Source organism: Trichechus manatus, unplaced genomic scaffold (assembly GCF_000243295.1).
Source record: "Trichechus manatus latirostris isolate Lorelei unplaced genomic scaffold, TriManLat1.0 scaffold00094, whole genome shotgun sequence".
NCBI lineage: Eukaryota > Metazoa > Chordata > Mammalia > Sirenia > Trichechidae > Trichechus > Trichechus manatus.
Genome location: NW_004444030.1, coordinates 477,003 through 500,571, shown reverse-complemented (window position 1 = coordinate 500,571; position 23,569 = coordinate 477,003).

The following is a 23,569-nucleotide window of genomic DNA, read 5'->3' as shown; positions in this document are numbered from 1 at the left end:
CCCTGTCATTGGGTGCATAGATGTTTATTATGGTTATTTCTTCATGATGGCTTGTCCCCTTAATCATTATATAGTGTCCTTCTTTGTCTTTTATGGTGGATTTTGTTTTAAAGTCTGTTTTAGCTGAGATTTGTATTGCCACTCCTGCTCTGTTTTGGTAGTTGTTAGCTAGATATATTTTTTTCTAACGATTTTTAATAAATTAATGTCTTTGTTTCTAAGATGTGTCTCTTGTGGAAAGCCTATTTATGGATCTTGTTTTTTTATCCATTCTGTCACTCGCCATCTCTTTGTGGGGGCATTAGGGTCATTTACATTTAGTGTAATTATTGATAGATGTGAGTTTATTGCTGTCATTTTGTAGTGCTTTTTTTTTGTGGTGCTTACATTTTCTTTGTTCTTCTTACTCTCCTGTGCTAAATTCCTTCTGTGGATTTTTTTTTTCATTTCTTTTGTTTTAGTAGGTTATGATTTTGCTGAGACTTTATGTTTTTCCTCTTTATGTTTATGAGTACGTTTGTTACCTTTCTTAGTGGTTACTGTGTAATTTACTCTTATTTTTCTAAGTTTGAAGCAGTCTATTATATCTTGGTTTCGCCTTGCCTTCTTCTCCATGAGAAGGTTCTATACCTACACCATTTATTCCCTCTTTTATTGTTCTGCTGTTGCTGTCATTTACAGAGTAACTTCTCTGATTTCCTGTTGTATTTATTTTGGTTTTGGATAGTCCTTGAGAGTTCATTTCCTAGATTGGTATCTGACTGGTATGATCCTGCTTCCTAGTTTCAGCCTGTGAGCTGTAGTTGCTTGTTCTCAGATCAAAGGACTCCCTTTAATAATTCCTGTATGTTTGGTTTTGTTTTTACATATTTCCTTAATTTCTGTTTATCTGGAAATGTCCTAATTTCACCTTCATATTTGTACGAGAGTTTTGTAGGATATATTATTCTTTTCTGGAAATTTTTTCTTTCGAGGTTTTATATCTGTCATCTCATTGCCTTCTTGCCTGCATGGTTTCTTCTGAATAATCTGAGCTTGGTCTTATTGTTTCTTCTCTGTATGTGACTTCTTGTTTTTCTCAAGCTGCCTTCAGGATTCTTTGTCTTTGCTTTTGGCGAATGTGATTATGATATGCCTTGGTGATTTTCTTTTGGGGTCTATCCTAAATGGGGTTTGTCGAGCTTCTTGGATGGCTAGGTTTTCATCTTTCATGATATTGGGGAAGTTTTCTGTCAGCAGTTCTTTAATGATCTTCTCTGTGTTTTCTGTTTTCTCTCCCTGTTCTGGATCTCTGATCACTAGAAAATTTTTGCTTTTGATTATATTCCACATAACTCTCAGGGTCTCTTCATTTTTCTTCATTCTTTTTTTCTCATTTTTTCCTCAGCATTGTATCCAAGTGTTTGTCTTCAATTTCACTGATCCTGTCTTCCACCATTTCAGATCTGCTTCTCAGCCTTTCTATGACACTGTCCGTTTCTGAAATCTTGTTGTTTATCTTTTGGATTTCTAATTGTTGTTTTTGTATAATTTCTGGTTGTGAATTTATTTTGTCATTTTGTTCCTGCATTATTTTGCTGAATTCTTCCATTTTTTTGTCTGCATTTTCCATGAATTCGTCTATTTTTTACTCATTTTTGTCTGCTTTTTGCTTCAACTCTTGGATAATTCTGAGTCTTAGAGATTTAAATTCCCTATCAGGTAGTTCTAGTGCCATTTCTTGTACTGAAAAGTCATCTGGTGTTTTACTTTGGACGCCTACTGGAACCATCCTGTCATGTTTTTGTAAATGTTTTGGTATTGTCTGCTGTCTTCGGGGCATTCAGTAGTTATTTTTCTCATTTATTCATTGTAGATTTGTTTATTTCTTCCTTTTTTTTAATTTGGCTATGTGTGAGCAGGCGGGCTGTGTTCTTTCTTGTTTGCTCGTCTATGGGCACGATACTTTTTGCCTCCTTCTCCAATTGACAGGGTCATTCGCTAAGATATGGTACAACAGGGCAGGTCTAGCTGAGGAGGAGTTAATGGGATGGGTTGTTTGTGGCACTTACTACAGCCACCAGGGTGAGTTGGTACTCAGTGCAGGGCAGGTTCCGGTAGGCCATGCCTGTGCTGCTTGGTGTGATGTGAAGCACACGGTGCAGATAGGCAGGATGGAGGGGGGAGATTGTAATGTGTGGAGCTAAGATGAGTATGGGAGAGAGGAGAGAGGAACAGGAGCCAAAAACATACAAACAATCAAGAAAGAGTGCTGGGGAGCTTGCCGTTGGAGTGGAGAGATGAGTCGACTATGAAATGGAGAAAAACACAAAGGGAAGAAGAAGAAAGAAAAAGAAAAGAAAGAATAAATAAAAATTAGAAAGAATAAAGAAAGGCAAAGCTCCCAGGGATCCCACTGGTGCGGCTGTGAGGTCTGGGGAAGTTGTTCCCAGGTGTTGAAGTACAGCCTGGCTAGAAGGCATAGGGGTGTCACTTAGCACCAGGTATTCAGGGGACAGGAAGAGAAGGAAGGTATAGAGAGATGAGAAACTGAGTAATAAAGAAAGACAAAAAGGGAAACGGTGGGAAAAGAACACAAAACAAATTAATAAAAAAGAATAAGAAAAACCTCCCAAACAACAGAAAAGAAAAAAAAAAAAAAAAAAACAAAAAAGAAATGCCCAAAAAAAAAAAAAAAAAAAAAAAACACAAAGAAAGAAATGCCCTCACGGATCCGTCTGTGTGTCTGTGCAATTTGAGGCGGTAGGTCCCAAGCCGCGCAGCACTGCCCAGCTAGAAAAGGCACCCAACATGAGAAAAGAAAAGGAAAACAAACAAACAATTCAAAACAAACAAACAAAAAAAGCCCCGGGGTCCCACCAGCATGTCATCACAGACCAGGAAGCAGTTCTGCACTTAAGCGGAGCTCCACAGCTGCTTAAGAAGAAGCAAAGATGGCACATGGAACTAGGTATTTGAGCGAAAGGAGGGTGAGGGGGTGAGAGGTAAGGAAGAAATCAAAAGAAGCAGAAAAAAGCAACCCCAACAGCCAACGAATGGCACTCAGAGAGTCGGCCACTGCAGGCGGGTGGAATCTAAGCATCCAGTGCTTCCTGGCCAAGAGACTGTGGACGCGGGACGCAGAAGAGGCTGAGTGGGGGTGAAGAAAGGTGGGGGGTGGGAATGCATATATCGCCAGTTACTGGTTGTTCTGTCTCCTGCTGGAAGCTCTGTGAAGCTGCTTTCTTGTACCCCCTATTTGCTGGTCTCTGATAGGAGTCCAAGATGGCAGATCCGTGCTGCGTTAGCTGATACGGGACCTCTGCATGTGTGTCCCCTCACACTCTGTTCTCCATCATTTTCTTATTCCATTTGGTGCTTGGCTGGGTTCTTTATCTCTTCATTTGATGTTTAGGATTTCAGAATTGTTTTTTTTCTGTTTGGTTTAGTTTTTCGGATCTTTGCTGTGGAGGGATGGCGTGGTTCTTCTGCCTAGAGCACCATGTTGCCAGAAATCCATCTCTGCTTTCCTGCTTACTCATCTGCTCTTTTTATATCTCAAAAGAGATTGATTTACGACACACCCTACACTAATACTGCCTCATTAACATAACAAAGAAAACCCATTTCCAAATGGGATTATAACCATAGGTACAGGGGTTAAGATTTACATCAGATATTTTTGAGGATACAATTCAATCCATAACAGTGTCCAAGAGGCTTTCTCTTCTTATAATTTATCCTTGAGGGAATGGTGGAATTAGTATGAACACTCCAGAGGCTTCTGGGTTTTTGTGAAGCTGAGCAATTCAAGTTTCAAAGTCCAGAGCTTTAGCTACATACTTCCAAATGTATTAGCTCTTACTGCCAACCTTTCTAACCCAGAGTACTAATTTTCTGTATAAAAAGTCTGTCGTATTTTGCTACAACTAATGATAACAATGATTAGCTGTGCATCATATTCTAGGCACTGTGTTAACCTATTCATATGAATGGCCTCTCCTAGTCTTGACACCCAAGCTATGTAAGACACTAGTATTATCCCCATTTTACACATTTGAAAACAGGCTTATGGAGGTTAAGACAGTAGCTCAGTGTTAGTTGGTAAGTCTGAGATTTGAATCCAGGCTACTTGACTCCAGGTGCAATGTATAGACCACTATGCAATAGGATCTTTTTTATTTGATCCAGTTAGCATTATGAATGCTTTTACCTGATGATTTTTTTTTTTTTTTTTTTTTTTACATATATTGCATTTCATAACTTGGAGCCAGTCTCAAATGTTGATGTAACTGATCCATGTGATTAATGCTAGTTATTTCTTTAAAACAACAACAAAAATAAATGATGAGTCTACAAAATATAAATAAAAATAAAAAGGTGATTTTTTTCTCTTCATTGCATGCTGTGATTATTGGCTAGCTTTCACAAATATACACATACACACACATGCAAACACAGAATGTGGCTTTAGGGGAAAAGAGCTAGTTTTAAATTATCGTTGGTTGAAGTATAAAGATAGTTCATTCTCAATGAATCATAAAATTTTGTTAAAAGTCTCTTTCATATTGGGAAAAAATGTTGCCTCCAGAACACTGAAAAGAACAAATTAAGAAAAATATCGTATTGAAGAATCTGATTACAATTAATCTTGCTTAATTAAACCATGTATTAAAAAACTAGTTTTTATGAGATAAATTTGGTCAAAGTATTAGTTAGAATAGAGTCCCTGGGTTAACGCATTGGGCTACTAACTGAAAGGTTGGAGGTTTGAGTCCACCCAGAGTCTTCTCAGAAGAAAGGTCTCGTGATATACTTCTGAAAAATCATCAGTTGAAAACCCTATGTAGCACAGTTCTACTCTGCCACACATGGCACTGTCTTGAGTTGGAATCAACTTGACAGCAACTAGATCGGTTAGAATAAGGTTTATTTATGAGTGGTAAACAAATAAAAACAACATTGATTTATATTATATGGAAGTTTATTTCTCTCCCATATAAAAAAAAGTCCAGATGTAGGCAGTTCAGGGCTGATTTGCCACTCCATGGTGTCATGTACCAGGTTCCTTCTAATTTGTCTTGACATGTGGTTTCCCAAACATAGATCAAGGTGTATGCTGGTGCTCCATTCATCACATCCACATTCAGAACAATGAAGACCAAACTTCTTTTTTTTAAAGACTTCTCCCATATGTACCTAAAATTCAATCTGTTTAATAATGAACTCACCCTCTCCGCCCATGCATGTTCTTTCTCATTTGTATTGCAGGTCACTTGACGACACTGATCATTCATTCGAATTTAAAAAAAGTAAATTATTCAAGATTTTTCCCTTTTTCTCTCGCCCATAATGACCACTAAATTATTTACAGCTAATTCTTTGGTTTATTTCTTGATTTTTCCCTTTGCTTTATGCACATCCTTTTGACCTAATTTTTAGGCTTATCTAAACTGAAGTCAGGAAAGGTATGTGTCAGGGTTATATCTTTTCACCATACTTATTCAATCTGTATGCTGAACAAATAATCCAAGAAGCTGGAATATAAGAACTGGGCATCAGGTTTGGAGGAAGACTCGTTAACAACCTGCATTATGCAGATGGCACAACCTTGCTTCCTGAAAGTGAAGAGAACTTGAAGTACTTGCTGATAAAGATCAAAGACTACAGCCTTCTCTATGGTTACACGTCAACATAAAGAAAACAAAAATCCTCACAACTGGACCGATAAACAACATTATAATAAATGGAGAAAAGATTGAAGTTGTAAAGGATTTCATTTTACTTGGATCCACAGTCAACACCTATGGAAGAAGCAGTCAAGAAATCAAATGATGGATTGCATTGGGAAAACCTGCTGCAAAAGACCTCTTTAAAGTGTTAAAAAGCTAAGATGTCACTTTAAGGACTAAGGTAAGCCTGACCCAAGCCATGGTATTTTCAATAGCCTCATTTGCATGTGAAAGCTGGACAATGAATAAGAAAGACTGGAGAAGAACTGATGCCTCTGAGTTATGGTGTTTCTGAAGAATGTGGAATATACCATGGACTGCCAAAAGAACAAACAAATCTGTCTTGGAAGAAGTACTGCCAGAGTGCTCTTTAGAAGCCTGGATGGCAAGACGTCGTCTCACTTGCTTTGGACATGTTATCAGGAGGGACCAGTCCCTGGAGAAGGACATCATGCTTGGTAAAGTAGAGGGTCAGTGAAAAAGAGGAAAACCTTCAAGGAGATGGATTGACACAGTGGCTGTAAACAATGGGCTCAAGCATAACAATGATTGTGAGAATCGTGCAGGACTGGACAGTGTTTCGTTCTGTTGTACATAAGCTCACTATGAGTCGGAACCGACTCCACGGCACCTAACAACAACAAACTCATATCCTGGCCTACTGTCTGTCTCCCTTTGGATCCATCTTGATTACTGCTTTCATATTTTATTAGGCCCCAAACTAATCCAGAGTGACCTCATTTTAAATTGATTGCATCTACAGAGACCTTATTTTCAAATAAGGTCACATGCGCAGGCACTGAGAGGTAGGACATCACTTTTTGGAGAGACACAGTTAAGCCCACAATACTATTTAAATTTTACATCTGGCAATTTACCTTAATTTAAATTCTACCTTACTCTATATACTTCAATGGTACCTCTTACTTATACCCTAAAGATTATACTCCCTAACATAGCATACAAGACTAGACACTATCTCTACAGTCTCATCTCCCATAATTCTACCTTCATATAACTCCAGTGGATGAACATTTATTTACTTGTGGTTTTCTGTAAACTAGATACTATGTCATATTTCAGTGGAATTATTATTTTTTGTATATTGTTTCCTTTGCCAGGAATGCCCTCTTTCTTTTCTTTACCTGGATGACTTCTCATTCATCTAGACTCAGTACAGGCTCTTTTTCTAGACTGTCACTTCTAATCCTCCTGGGATAGAATGACCGGTCTTTCTCTCTTCTCTCATAGCATCCTCTAGCTCTGTCTGTTTAGAAGATTAAGTTTTCGCCATATCTACCATGATGCTTTATGTTTCTTAAAGGCAGGGACAGTGTTTCTCTTATTGGGAGAGCCTTAAAATCCAATATAGTGCCTGAGAAATAGCAGGCACAAAAGAAAGCTGTGTTGAGCTACAAAGAAATCTTTCTAAAACTTTGTATTCTCCTATTTACTCTTCTTGGAAATATTTTGCTCGCACATATATTTGCAAATAGAGAATTCCTTTTTGCAAATACACGTTTTCACAGCCCTAAAAAATGTTACTATACTCTATCTAACCCGTCATAAGTTATAGCATAATGCTAATTTAGATAAAATTGATTTTAGCCCTGGTGGCCCAGTGATTAAGAGCTACGACGGCTAACCAAAAGGATAGCAGTTCGAATCCACCAGCCGCTCCACAGAAAGCCTATGAGGAAGTTCTACCCTGTCTTGTTGAGTTACTATGAGTCGAAATCGACTTAGCAGCAATGAGTTTGGTTTGGTTTGGTTATGTGAATTTGGGGACATTAATTTAACTCTTTGGAGCTCTTATTTATCTATTAGCTAAGTGAAGAAATTATACTAGATGAGTACCAAAGCCGAGCACCAAAGCCTTCCTGGAAAGTTCTAAGGATATGTTAACCGCTATCTGAATAAATGCCTTTTGAAAGCTTATAAGCAAATAGATAGTCCTGAATACCAATAGCCAACGCAGGTTTTTCACCCTCTAAATTGCTGAAAACATGCATCTGGGCCAGGAGAAAGGAGTAGAAAGTGAGCTGAAGACATTGACTCATTTTCCATTCCACTTACTCTTCCATAATACAGAGGTATAAATGAGATTATTCCCTTTCTTTTATTTATTTTTAGTTTAAGATTATGACTAAAGTAATGGGTTGATACCATTCTATTTTATTGAAAGAAATGATATCAAGAGTTTGAATTTAGAATAAGGAATGATATAGGGCTACTTCGGAAAATTATAAGGTAAAATTTTGGACTAATGAGGTCTGTTTTCCACACTAAAGCAGTTTCAGTAATTTACATGAGCCACCATGACAAGTTTTCTTTTGTGATCAATTCACAGTTTAACTCTGCTGTAATCTATTAGAGATAAAAAAAAAAAAACAATTTCCGAGGTTTTTAATTGTTCCTGCACATCCTTAATTGCTTCTAGCTATAGCCAAGCTGATTCTGGACAAACCTGCATGTATCATTAAAGATAAAAACAAAGAACTCCAAATTTATTTAATTGAGAAATATAATCTGGATGCCATCGTATCTTTTGTTGAGCTCACAGAAAACTTAGCTGATATCCCCTCAACTTCTTTAATGTAGCTAATGAATCAAACTACATAATAACATATTCTTATTCCCATCTTTAAGGTTCCAAACATTATTTACCATCATCTCAGGTTTTTACAGTATCAAGGAGTCTCAGGGGTTTCCCACAGTATTGATATTTTACTATTGGTGTTTTTGTTCCTTTCCAAGCAGAAATTCATGGAATGACTTATTTTAGTCTGTAGAGAACCCATGCATCATACATAAATGATCTTCCACATTTAACAGAGCACAGGAAGTCTTCAAAGAGTTGCTGTTTTGAATTGGTATGTACCAAGTGGGCTCAAAGATGATGCACAATGTCCTCGTTCTAGATTATAGGTATCTTCTCAAGCATTATTCTGTTTCATTGTTATGGGACTTTATTTACTTTTGTGGTGTATATGTGTGTGTATTCATCTATTCGGGAATGGCGCCTCCAAAAATCAGAGATTTCTTTTGTTGGGAGTGTGGGTAGGAAGAAAAAATAAGTTATTAGTATCAACATATGGCAGTTTCCATATATTATCAACTTTTGCTTTATAAATCATCACGATATAAGCAGCAAGAGCTCTGGTGGCACAGTGTTTAACAATTTGGCTGCTAACCAAAATGTTGGCAGTTCGAATCCACCAGCCCCTCCTTGGAAACCATATGGGGCAGTTCTACTCTGTCCTGTAGGGTCGCTATGAGTTGAAATCAACTAGATGGCAATGGGTTAAGAGGTTTCTCTCAGTTTTGGTAACCAAGGTCTAAATGAGTGTTCTTACATAAGAGAGGACAAGGAGAATCCCCAATTGCTCAGGGAAATCTCAATTAAATAAAAATGTGATAGACTGCTACTTATCTTTCCATTTCTCTCATGCACTCTATGTCTTGGTATCTTAATTTTCCCTACCTTTCTAAGTGCACCCCTTTGCCTCTTTCATGGCTTTCTCAGTATTTGTTGCTTTTCCATTTTTTTTCTTAGGCTTTCCTTACTTGCTATTTCCTTATAAATGTTGGAGCTAGTGTAGCTAGAGAGAAGAGGAAGGGACTTTAAATTCTGTGGAAATTATAGCCTACTTCAAGTCCAAGTCATACTATAGCAAGCTTTTTAAAGAGAGAGGGGCTAAAAAAGTGTTTGTGTGTATGTGTGCAGTGATACTGAGTAAGAAAGAGAAAGAAAGACATTAATAGAGAAATGGATTGGTAGAGACTGAAAGGTGTAATGTGGATGTATAAGTTCTTATCTGAAAAACACATTAGCAAAGAAGACAACCTTTGTGACAGAGAAATATTGTGTGATTGTTAAAACTGCAGAATAAAGAGAAAGAATGTGCAAGGGAAATAAAATGAAGATGAGTCATTTGACTATACTCTTCCAAATGATCTACAAAATTACAAAAGAAATAGAGAATTCCATAAATTAATGCATTTTAGCCATTAGTGTCAGGTTGATATACAGATTTTTTTTTCCATTTCTACAAACATTTATTGAATCCCTACTCTGTGTACCAGCTACTCTTTAGTATATTGACTCTGTTATAAATGAAGATGCCATTGCGTTGTCTTCCAGATACAACGGTGTGGTAACCCTACCTCTGCAAACTCTCGATTCCCTCAATTACACGATAGAGAGAATATGTTGCCTGCTAGGAAAACAAATTTTAAACATTAAAACAAATATGCAAACTTAAAATTCTAAATTTTGTAAAAGCTAAATTGTACTAAATGGAAAGTATGCTTGGATGGTTTGGGGTGTTTGGAAATTAATTAAGTGCCAGAGCTATAACTTTGCTCTCTTCAGAGTAGTTTTTTTCACAGTGTGCTTTTAATAAAGACTGACTAGCAGTAATAATGCTGCTGGAGGTCAATAAGCAGTCCTTAATATTAGAATATAATATGGTTTGTGTTCTCATACTGAAATATGAAAGAAGCATGCTAGGGTTAGTATACACACATTGTTTTGTTACGGAACACAGGTAAAGGTAATGTTCAGAATTTATTGAAGCTATAACAATATAAAATATTTCTAAACATCTCTCATTCATAGTCTAAATTTTCATTAAAGTGATAGGTAATTTCAGTGTAACGCTTAAGTTTTTGCTTTCTAACTCAGGTGATAGTCACATAAAAGCTGACATTTCTTAGAGAGGAGGGACCTTTTAAATCAAAGGTTAATGTGTACTTTTTTTAATCATTACTTTTATCTGTTCCTTGAACTTCTGTCCTTGTTTAAAGTCATAGCAATCTCCACCTCGCTAAGATGTCAACCAAAGAACCCAGAATTTTCTAGTAAGAGCTTTTCTTGTCTCATCAATTCTCCTTCCAGCCCTGAGAACCACCTTTCTTTTACGTTATCAGGCTTCTAAGGCAGTTAATGCTCAATCTCTACAACCATAACTATAAATGTGCTAGCAGCTAATTCATAGTTCTCTTTAATAATTTCTATATCTTAATATCAAATTAAGCAGGTCTTTATCAAAAGCAAGTTTTGTTTGAAAAATAACGTCAAAGCCAACCAGCGCCCTAACAACACAATTTGGCTTACCCTTGCTCTTTCTGCTCAGAAAAGTCAGAAAACCATAACTCGAGATGTTTGTCGTTTGTATTTAAAGTCAAATGATCTCCAGGAAGCATTCTGGGTAAATCCCCATGATGCCAGGATCCTGGCCAGCGTTTCTATACTGGTTGGCCTCAGTTGCCCTACCCTAAGAGTTGCAGAAGTAGTAAAAGTATAAATTTCTGTAATGTATATTTCCCCAATGACCCTCTCTGGTAGTCTTAATATCATTTTCCTACACTATGAAATACTGTATGGCTTTTCTGGTGGAAGAAATTTTCTTTTTATAATATATAAAAGATAATTCAGAATATATTGGCTCTGTGAAGAGCTTTAGACAGGTCACTGAATAATAATAAACAAATAAGCAGAAGCACAATTTGTATTTTTGGAAACATGTTTATATCTTAAAATAAGTTTAAAAGATTGCATAATTTCCCTTTTTATATGGCTCATTGGAATCTTAATATTGTCCATTGTCTGCTACAGAATATACTTCTTTAGTTCTTATCTTTGTAAGTTTCAGAGCTATTTCTGGACCTCAGTTATAAAACACAGGCTGAATCATTCACATTCTTTCTGAGACTTGGGTTGACTCAAGGCCAAGTCAGTCAGAGGAATTTCCATGAACCTTGCTTTAGTCCTGAGAGGGCATGAATTGTCTTAATGGAATATCTGTTAAGCAATAGTTAGGCAAGAGCTTAGTTTTTACTTCAATGAGTCATTAGAAAGGAGCTTGGGCTCTGGGCTTGAGACAGTCCTGAGTTCAAATTCTGATTTTGCTAATTGATAACATGTGACTTTTGTTAGCTTGCCTGCTGCTTAATTTCCTCATCTCTAAAATAAAAATATGGAAGCTCACAGTCTCAAAGGGTTATTTTCACATTTAAACAAGCTAGTATCTATGGAGCATGTTAATAAAATGCTTGGCACACAAATATTAAAAATATACTTCATACAAAAATAATACTTTGAGAGAACTTCTCTTTAGTCCTTGAGATAAAGGTATCTTTCTGTACACTCATAGGCAATTGGTAATAATAGATGAGTAAATGATGAAAAAAAGTAGTTACTAGAAAAGGATTAGTATAGAATTTCTCATTGATTAGACAGATCCTACCAATAACTCAGGAAGGAACCTCCTTATTCAAATAATACTTTGGCTCAGATATTACCTTGTATTTTTATTATAAGTATTACTTATTTGACTTTTAAAACCAGCACACTTTTAAACATTTTAGAAGGAAACAAAAACTAGCAGAGCTGGGTGATATGAAAGTGACTTTAGCAGCTACTTGTTTAAAAACCTGTAAGAAAATACATATAATTTTGCTAGTATTGCCCTGAATGCGCTCTTGACCTACCTTTTCTGACCACTTTCTTCTAACTAGGTTATTCTGGGCGGACTGTTAGCATATGATAAATGTGTACTATGAGTAATTTACTATTTGTAGGACTAACTGAACAAAGACAAAGGACCTTAAAAAAAAAAAACCAGTAATCAGCTGCTTCAGGATCCTAAACTTGAAATATTAGTTAGGACTTTAAAGAGCTACGGTTTATTCTACTCCTACTTAAGTCCAGCAGCAACACATCTCTGGCAGTAACTGGTTTATAATAATACATAATATAATTTTGTTTATACAGTTATGCCCGTCACACTTTGTAAAATTTACCAGTGAATGCATTACCATCAGTTTGAATAGATACCTTGACTACACACAAATCCAGAGTTACATAGGGCAGCTCCTGTGTGTCAAAGAACGAAAGGAAAGCAAGTGGCCCAAGGGCCTAAATGTTGCTTTGTGAATGTAAGCAAATGGAGTGTAAACGTTTAGCATTTCGAAAATTGGTAAGAGGATTCATTAGCTGAGTCATTAAAGAAATCTCAAAAGTCATAAAAGAAATTCCCCAAAGTGTCATATTCCTTCCTTTAAAAACACCATACCATGTAATGTGCCATATGGTATTTATCTCATCTCCCTGACGTTTTATAGGCTTGATCTGAGTAGAGAGATCCTGAGGTATCCATGGGTCTTAACACATGGTTGAAATGATGAAACAGTGTTTGAGACAAAGTTAAAAAAAAAAAAAATTAAATAGAAGTGCTTGGAAATTCTTGTAAAGCTATCCATCTAGGTAGAAAGTTTCGTGGCCAAGAGTTTTAAAATGTATTTTATACAGATAGATAGATTGATAGGATAATAGAGAGCACAATGACCAGATTATCAGATTATACTAGAAAAATTTTATACTCAAAACTAGTTTCCACGTTACCATCTCTGAGATACTTAATATAGTCTAGACAATTATGGAAATATATATCTATCTATATACTTATATATATGTGTGTTATTAGGTATCATAGAGCTGATTCCAAGTCCTAGCGACCCTATGTACAACAGAACGAAACACTGCCCGGTCTTGCACCATCCTCGCAATTGTTGCTACGTTGAAGCCCATTGTTGCAGCCGGTGTGTCAATCCATCTTGTTGAGGGTCTTCTTATTTTTTCTGACACTTTACTTTACCAAGCATGATGTCCTTCTCTAAGGACTGATCCCTCCTGATAACATGTCCAAAGTATGTGAGATGAAGTCTTGCCATCCTTGCTTCTAAGGAGCATTCTGGCTTTACTTCTTCCAAGACAGATTTGTTTGTTCTTCTGGCAGTCCATGGTATATTCAATATTTGCCAACACCATAATTTAAATGCATCAATTCTTCTTTGGTATTCTGTGTTTATTATCCAGCTTTCACACACATATGAGGCAATTGAAAATACAATATATAGAGAGATTAAAAAAAAAAAAGTTTCCATTGAGTCAATTCCAACTCATAGTGACTCTATAGGACAAAGTAGAACTGCCCCGTAGAGTTTCCAACGATCAGCTGGTGGATTCTAACTACCGACCTTTTGGTTAGCGGCCAGGCTCTTAATCACTGTGGCACCAGGGCCCTGCAGACATATATATATGTATATGTATATATATATATATATATATATACATATACATATATATATGGGCTAGGAAGAGGAATTATTTCCATAAAAAATGTGTATCTTCAATTTTGGAAAGGTGTTTAAGATGAAGTTTAGGCACTCAAATGAATTAGTTCTTTCTCTTCTTTTATCTTTTGGGTTGTGTCCAGAATCCAAAATATCTCTGTGGAACTATCAGGCTGATTTAAAAACCTAACCTATTCCTGAGAAGTCGATCCACTATCTCCTTTAATCCTTGCATAAAAAAATAATTATTACATTTTATTAAGGTCATAGAGGAGTAAATTTCCCATTCATCTCTATGTCACAGGCCAGGGAGTTTTCATAAAGGCAGAATGGCATCAGTGTCCAAACCTCAATGTATAGATAATTTTTTTGTTCCTAATTTTAACCTCACTCAGTTATTGGCCAAATTACAATGCATAAGAATCACTAGATAGATTATACACTACGCCATGCATGTTTAACTTTATTGACAAGTCATAGGATTTTCAAAGATAATTGTGACTACCAGCATGCTTTTTGTCTTTACAAGGAGAATTTAAGTTCTAATCTCCACAGAATTATGAATCTTCTCTAATCATAGCATGACATAGAAACTGTTTATTTTACCATGTTCATGGTGGATTCCAATGGCTATATTTCCAGTACATTCTATTCATATAGTTGAAAGTAATTAACAACAAATTCTTTATGTGTATCTGCACATAAATACAAGTCACCATGTTTTAAAGAAAAAAAAAAATATTTAAAGTTTACATCTCTGTTTAGACTTCCAGCTTTGAGATTTAGGTTAGCAAAATTTTCTTTGCTCAAGTACTAAATGCAACTCAGAGCCTTTTTAAAAAATGATATAAATGAATCTTTGGCTAGGAAAATATTCCTCAATATAGGCCAAGGGGTAAAAAAAAGAAAAAGAAAAAAGAAAATCGTACACCTAGTTCCTATAAATAATTCCCAAAAAGCTACTTATCGTAAGAGTGAAGATTAGTCCAGATGGCTCTGTTTGGCTGACATAGTAACTCTTCCAATAATTATAGACATTAGATGATAATTCATTACTATAACAGGAGACTTAGTCTTCTTAAAATAAAATTTCATTTTAAACCAAATTTAAGTCAACTTGATGTTTAACTCATTCTCTCAAATCCAGGACCACTCCAAGGATTTGTGGAAGAGAAGATAAAATTTCTGTATGTACTATTTAATGACACCTCAGTGTATAGTATGCTTTTGACAAAGCCTTTTCCTCCTAATTTTCAAGTTTTCTGAAGTAGTCAAAAACACTATGCCTCTTTATTTTACCATAGGTGTAGCTATGAAGTGGATAATGGCAAACATCTTGTTTTTTGCTTGTTTTTTCCTTTTGCTTCATATATCCTGAACTTGAGTATGGGTGAAGTTAGCAATCTGGAAACACCACTAGGCACAGACCAAAAAAAAAAAGGACTTCCAAAAAACCTTGCTCTCTCTAGCCAAAGGACCAGGCAAGGGGCAGCCTCATAAAACAGAAAACGTTTAGACAATAGTCACTGTACTCTAGCCAAACACCATTGAAAACACCTTATCCCCTACTGCAAAGGCAAAGTGGAAAGCCTAGATTACCACCCTTGCCAGGTTGTGATGAGATGTACTCTCCTACCTTCAGAGTGGTGTCTAGGAACGCTGAGAGGGAAGATGGGACTTTCGTACCTGCTGGGCTTTAGAGTCTTACCCTGCAATGGTGTCAGTGAAGGCGTGGGAAGCCTGGATTTCCATCTTTACCTGACATTAATGAGCAACTCTTCCCACCTCCCCTTTGCTGGGGTGGTGTCAGAGGAAACCTAGTGTGAAGTTGGACCTTTACTACAATTAAGTGGTAATGAGGCCACAACCTCCCTTCAGACTCAGTAAAGGCAATGTCAGGAGCAGTAACAAGATACCTCTCCCCCTCCCAACCAGATTGGTATCAGCAAAATGTATTGGGGAACCTGAACTCCCACCTCTATCCAACATTAACGAGAAGCCCCTCTCTACCTGGCTATCAACAGAGGCTAAGTGGGGAAGCTGGGCTTCTTCTCCACGTAGCAATAACAAGAAAACACCCTCCATGTGTTGGAGCAGTGTCAGCAGAAGCCTGCTAAAATACAAGATTTAAGTAAGATCTACAGTCTCATATCATAGTACCCAAAATGTCCAAGTTTCAGTAGAAAATCACTTGTCATACCATAAACCAGAAACACGTCCACTTGAATGACAAAAGACAATCAAGAGATGCCAAGACAGATAACACAGATGTTGGAATTATGTAAAAAGGATTGTAAAGCACCCATCATAAAAATGCTTCAGTGAGGAATTAGGAAGATAATTGAAACATGTGAAAACATAGAATGTTTCAGCAAAGAAATAGAAGATATAAAGAAGAACCAAATAAAAAAATATTAAAACTGAAAAATACAATAACAGCTTAATGGATAAGTTCAACAGCAGACTGAAAAAGACAGAAGGAAGAATCATTCAGATGGGTATTACCCATCTGAATAACAGGAAAAAAATAGAATGAAGAAATAAAATTGAACGGTCTCAGGGAATTGTGGGACTACAACAAATACCTAACGTCCATGCCATTGGCAATCCAGAAAAAGGGGAGAAAGAGGGCTAGGCTGAAAAAAAGTATTCAAATAAATAACCAAAAAAATCCTAAATTTGGCAAAAGACATTAACCTACAGATTCAAGAAGTTAAGCATACTTCAAACAGGATAATTCCAAAGAAATTCATGCTAAGACACATCACAGTAAAACTTCTAAAAACTAAAGACATAGAAAAATATTGAAACCAGCCAGCAAAATGAGATTGTCTATAAAGGGGGAAAAAAAATGACCATAGATTTTTCAACAGAAACCATGAAGACCTAAAGGAATTGATAACTGTTTTCAGGTGTTAAAAGAAGAAAATTAGCAATGCAGAATTTTATATCCAGCAAAAATATCCCCAGGAGTGAGGAGGAAATTGAGACGTTCTCAGATGAAGGAAAACATAGAGAATTTGTCACTGGCAGACATATCATAAAAAAAAAAAGAAACAAGTCAGATAAAGAAAATTCTCTAAACATAAAGAAAAAAAATAGTAATAAAAGAAGGAATCTTGGAATATCAGGAAGAAAGAAAGAAGGGAGCCAAAAATATGATAAATACAGTAGACTACTTCTCTTTAGTATTCTAATTCTGTTTGACAGTTGAAGCAAAACTTACAACATTAATGTGGTTCCCAGTAACTATAGACAAATATATAAGACAATTATATTATAAATTAAAAAGGTGATAAAATGTTGACACCAATAGTCGTAAGTTTTGTGTATATGTAATATTTAGAGCAACTACTAAAAATATATACAAAGATACATACTCAAAAATCCTACAGATAAATCAACATGCTGTTGTTGCTAGGTGCCAGCTAGTTGGTTTCAACTCAATGACCCTATGTACAAGAAAATGAAACACTACCCAGTCCTGAGCCATCCTCACAATCGTTGTTATGCTTGAGTGCATTGAGGATCTTTCTCTTTTTCACTGACCCTCTACTTTACCAAGCATGATGTCCTTCTCCAGGGACTGATCCCCCCGTTAACATGTCCAAAGTATGTGAGATGATGTCTTGTCATCCTCACTTCTTATGAGCGTTCTAGCTGTACTTCTTCCAAGAAAGATTTGTTTGTTTTTCTGGAAGTCCATGTTCAATATTCAATATTGAATTCAATGTTCAATATTTTTCGCCACCACCATAATTCAAAGGCATCAATTCTTCTTCTGTCTTCCTTATTCATTGTCCAGCTTTCACATGCATATGAGGCGACTGAAGACATCATAGCTTTGGTCAGGTGCACCTTAGCCCGCAAAGTGACATCTTTGCTTTTTAACACTTTCAAGACATCTTTTGCGGCAGATTTACCCGATGTGTCATTTGATTTCTTGACTGCTGCTTCCATGGGCATTGACTGTGGATCCAAGTAAAATGAAATCCTTTACAACTTCAATATTTTCAAAATAGTATTCCAAAAAATGTTCAAGTAACCCACAGGGAAGACAGGAAAAAGAAAACAGAGAAACAATAAACAGAAAGAAAAAACATAAAACAAAAAATAAAATGGCAGATGTAACACTTAATATATCAATATTTACATTCAATGTCTAAATACACCAATTAAAAGACAGAGATTGACAAAATGGATAAAAAATATGACCCAAGTATATGTTCTCTTACAATAAACTCACTTTAAATATAATAATACAGGTAGATTGAAAGTACAAGGATATAAAGGGATCTAGTGTGCAAACATTAATCAAAAGAAAGCAATTGTGGATTTATTAATGTTAGATGAAGTAGACTTCAGGACAAAGAAAATTATCAGGGAAAGAGGCAACATTACATAAATATAAAAGTGTCAATCCACCAAGTAGACAGGAATCATAAATAGAATGCACACACAACATATCCGCAAAATATGTAAATCAAAAATTGTTAAAACAGAAAGGGGAACTAGACAAATCCACAATTATTGTTAGAAATTGTAAAACCTCTCTTTCAAAAAATGATAGAACAATTAGAAAATCTGCAAGGATATAGAAGAACTCAAAATATCATCGATCAACAAAATCTAACTGACAATTACAGAAGACTCCACTAACCAGCAACAGAATATACACTATTTTCAAGAACCCATATACAAAAATTGGCCACATCCTGGGCCATAAAGCAAACCTTAAGAAATTATATATAAGCAAAGTCTGTTTTCTGACCACAAGTGCATCAAGCTAAAAATATATAACAGAAAAACTATCTCCAAACACTTGGAAAATAAACAAGAGGAAGACTTAAGAGAAATTAAAAAATATATTGGACTGAATGAAAATGAAATAAAACATCAAAATTTGTAGAATGCAGCTAACACAATGCTACGAAGGAAATTTATAGCATTATATGCTTATATTTGAAGAGCAAAGCCTCAAATCGTAATCTGAACTCTTTACACAAGAAACTAAAAAAAGATGAGTAAAATAAACCCCAAACAAGCAGAATCAGGAAATAATTAAGATAAGAATGGCAATCTGTGGAATTTTAAACAGAACAATAATAGAAAAAAATCAATGAAATAAACATTGTCTTTGAAAAGATCAACAAAATTTAAAAAAATTTCTAGTATGACTCAATGAAGAAAAAAAAGAGAAAAGGCACAAATTACTACTGTCATAAAAGAAATGAGATATCACTACAGATCCTCGTAGATCAAAAGAATAATAAGAAAACACTATGAACAACTCTACACTCATATATTTGACGACTTAGTGAAAAACACAAATCTGCACAACTGGCACATTATTAAACAGATAATTTGAATATCACTAAAAATTTAAAGAAATATTCATAATTAAAAATCTTTCAGTAAAGAAATCTTCAGGCCCAGATGTTTCATTAAAAAATACAACCAAACATTTAAAGAAGAATTAACACCAATTTTACACAATCTCTTTCAAAAAACAGAAGAGGATGGAAACCTTCTCAATTCATTTTATGGAGATAGACAGTATTATCCTGATACCAAAACCACACAAAGACAGTAAAAAAAAAGTTAGCTACAAACCAATATTCTTCATGAATATAGTTGCTGTCTTAGGCTGGGTTCTCTACAGAAGCAAAACCAGTAAAGCATGGAAATATATATAAAGAAATGGCTCATGCAATTGTAGATGCTGGAAAGTCTCAAGTCTGCATCAGGATAGAGGCTGATGAACCCAAGATCAGCAGGTCAGAGAGCAGGGCTCTTACTCACAGGCATCGAAGATCTATGAATCCCAAGATCAGTAGGCAAGACAACAGGTAAGCTGCTAGCTCAAGTCCCAAGAACTGGAGATCAGATTAACAGGAGCCATCTGCAGGATCCAGAGCAACCAAAAGCCTTGCCAGAAAGTCCACTTATATTTGATCCAGGCCACACCCCCAAGGAAATTCCCCTTCAACTGATTGGCTGCTCATAGTAGATCCCATCATGGAGGTCATCACATTATATCAAATCTCACCATGGAAGTGATCACATTATCATATGACTGCCAAACTACATCCTAACTGCCAAACTACTGGGAATCATGGTCCAGCCAACTTGACACACAAGTTTAAGGATCACAGTTTTTAAAATTCTTTTTAAAATCTTGACAAATTGAATTTAGCAATCTACAAAAATAAATATATACTATGACCAAGTGAAGTTTATTTTAGGGATGCAAGGCTGGTTTAACATTCAAAAATCAACTAATGTAGTTCACCTTATTAACAGGCTAATGAAGAATAATCTCACCATCAGATTTGTTGATGCAGAAAATATTTGATGATAACAACTCTCAGAAAACTAGAATATACTGGATCTTCATCCTCTCATAAAGAACTTCTAAAAATAATGTAGAGTTATCATCATATTTAATGATCAAAGACTGTATATTTTTCCCTAAAGTTTGGGGACAAGGCAAGAAATTCTGCTCTCACCACAGCTATTTAACATAGTACTGGAAGTTCAGGCCAATGTACTAAAACAAGAAAAGGAAGTAAATGACATACAAATTAGAAAGGAAGAAATAAAAAACAAAACAAAACAAAAAAACCCAAAAAACCAAACTCTTAGAACTTGAAAGTGAGTTTGGCAAGGCTATAAATAGATACAAGATCTACATCAAAGAAACAGATATATATATATTTTTCTATGTACTAGCAATGAGCATGTGGAAACCAAATTAAAAATACAATACCTTTAACAATTTCTACAAAAAAAAAGCTGTAAATCTAACAAAACATGTACAGGACTTGTATGCTATCTTCTAAACTATAAAAGTCTGATGAAATAAAATAAATCTAAATAATGAAGACATATCATATGCACTTCATAGTTTTGAAGATTTAAAATAGTAAAGATGTTAATTCTCCCCAAATTGATATACAGGTTTTATATATTTCCTATCAAAATCTCAGCAAAATTTTTTGTAGATATAGAGAAGATCATTCTGAAATCTATTTACAAAGCCAAAAGAACTAGAATAGCTAAAATACATTTTGAAAAAAAAATGTGCACACTGTATTTAAGCTTCAAGAGTCACAGAAGATAATAATGATAAATTAATAATGAATGTATTCATATATTAAAGTATCTAAGTTGTTCAGGAATTGAAGTACCAATATGTTTGGTGATTACTGTCATGTATTCCAAACTTTTCAATCAAAGAACACAACTTAGATATTTCTTCTGTAAGCAGAAAATGGTGGCTAGTATACAAAGCCCAAGTACAAAGGAAACAAAATTGGGCTAGCCAAAACTTTCTTTACTTGGTTCTAGAAGCATGAATGGGCAAATTGTGCAAACATAAGCAATGGCACTGTCTATTCATTTAGTTAACAGAATGGCATGGAGAAGGGTAAAAGAGGAAATTTTAAACCATTTTTCTTGAATTTAGAATAAACCCTGGGGAAAAAGGCACTTGAAAGGATTTTCTAATCTAGACTAAAGAAATGAAATGGCAGAAGCTTTTGAAGAACATGAAAAGATAAATAACTGTGCTGTAGCTTTCCATACAATAGCCAATTATGTGATCCTGTTGTCAAGAAGTGAAGGTCAGCCATATTTTTAATAATACACAGTGCTTCCTGAACAAATTGGTTTTCCACCTTGCCGTTTTTGTGATAAAATAATTTCAGTCCTTTTGAGTCCTCTATTTCCTATATAAAAAGCATGGAAGATTTCCTTCCATGATTTTCAAAGCCATTTTGCTTACAGGGGCTTCCATTTAGGCAAAAAGCCTACGTTGTTTGAAATTTTACATTTTCTTACATATAAAGGAGTGTTCCAGCTGTATAACCAGGTACAATTTTATAAAACATTTTAGAAGTTTGTACTAAAATATCCTGAAATTTGGGAACAGCTCAATTTTTCAGTGTAGATATTGCTTGAAATAATGGTGATACTTTCATATCTTAATAAATCAACTGAAACAAATTTTTAAGTGTATTTTACAGGTTAGGTATAAATACAAAATTAACTAAACACTTTAAAAAATTTTAGAACATTTAGATGGGATATTCTAGAAATTCTACATTTTTTTTTTTACATAAATATCTTCTACATATTTCTTTATAAATTTAGAAGATTAACGCTTAAAGGATAGGTCATCCTAAGTCAGACAAAATGTCTACAACTATCAGAAAAACATTGTATAAACTTTATGGTGTAGTATTTTCATACGTGGATTTTTCTACTGAAAAACTCAATTTTTTGAAACTAACAGTGAGAAGTCTTGGTGTTTTGTTTTCTCTAGCTCATTCTTTTTCCTTCTTCCCGTTCCTTCCTTCCCCTTGTTAGTTTTTAATATTAAACCCTATTCATTTAAAATATAATTATATTAGGACTTAGGTAATCAAACTTTAAATTTTTAAAATAGTAAATCAGTATTTGCTCAGTTAGTTTTTCTTTGGCCCGAAATTACTACTTATAACAAGTTATATGTCTGGGCTAGATTTTCAATACCATTTTTATTAAACAAAAACTCAGTCGTTGTCCAGTAGACTCTGACTCATGGTGACCCCACGTGTGTCAGAGTAGAACTGTGCTCCATAAAGTTTTCTATGGCTGTTTTCTGAAGTAGATTGCCAGGCCTTTCTTTTGCAGCATGTCTGGATGGACCTGAACCACTAACCTTTCGCTTAGCAGCCGAGTGCCTTAACCTTTTGCACATGACTAGTAGCAGCCTCATTTCCTGAGGAAAAAAATCTGGCTATACATTGCTATCTGATCCTCATTTGTGTTTTTTGATTTCTTTAGGAAAAGGAAGAAACCAAAAATGTGTTACCAAGAACAGAAGAGTTATAGCTGACATTACTCAGGTGACATGTAATTTATTGCCCAAATAGGGACATTTTTTTCAAGTGAAAGGAAGAGTTTTTAACAATTAAGCCAGGGCAATGGAAGTACACTGAAACTTTTCTGGGCAAATGAGGACATTTGACCAACCAAGCTATTATATATTTGGTTATATTCCTGTGGAAGAGGAATACAAAATGAGGCCAAACAAAAGAGGGCAAAAATGAGAAAAAGCTAGCTCAATGCCTGGCACAGCAAAAATGATTTTTTTAATTAAGTAAATGAAATCTCAGGACAGAGGATTCCATGTCTATCAAATGGTCAAGAAGTAGTAAGATATCCATCTCTAAAAAGGTTTAATCACTTTGTATGTATATCTGTAAGTGATATTGTAGAAATGATAAAGGTTTGACTGGATGATCCTTAAGTTTCATCCTATTAAATGATCCTATTTAGACACTAATTTCTCTCTCTCTGTCTTTCTGTCTCTTTCCTCTCTCTCTGTCCTTATTACAAAAATAGAGAGGTCAAAAAGAAAATATCCCTTCTGATTCACATTACAAAATTAAATTCATTGTGATTTTCATTATAGCTGTGGGTCCCTGACTTGTGGAATTTATTCTTGCAATGACTTTCATATCAAGAAGAGCAATGGGGAATAAGGCATTTCTGCATGATCAGGTATGTATTACTCATAACCATTACAATATTTATGTCACATGTTTACCTTGGCATATCTGAAAGAGTTTAAAAAACACATCTCTCTTCAAATGTGTTTAACGGATATTTATATTTTTAAATTTTTTTAAGGGAAGAGAAAAACATTTTCCTATAAACTGTATTCAAATTAC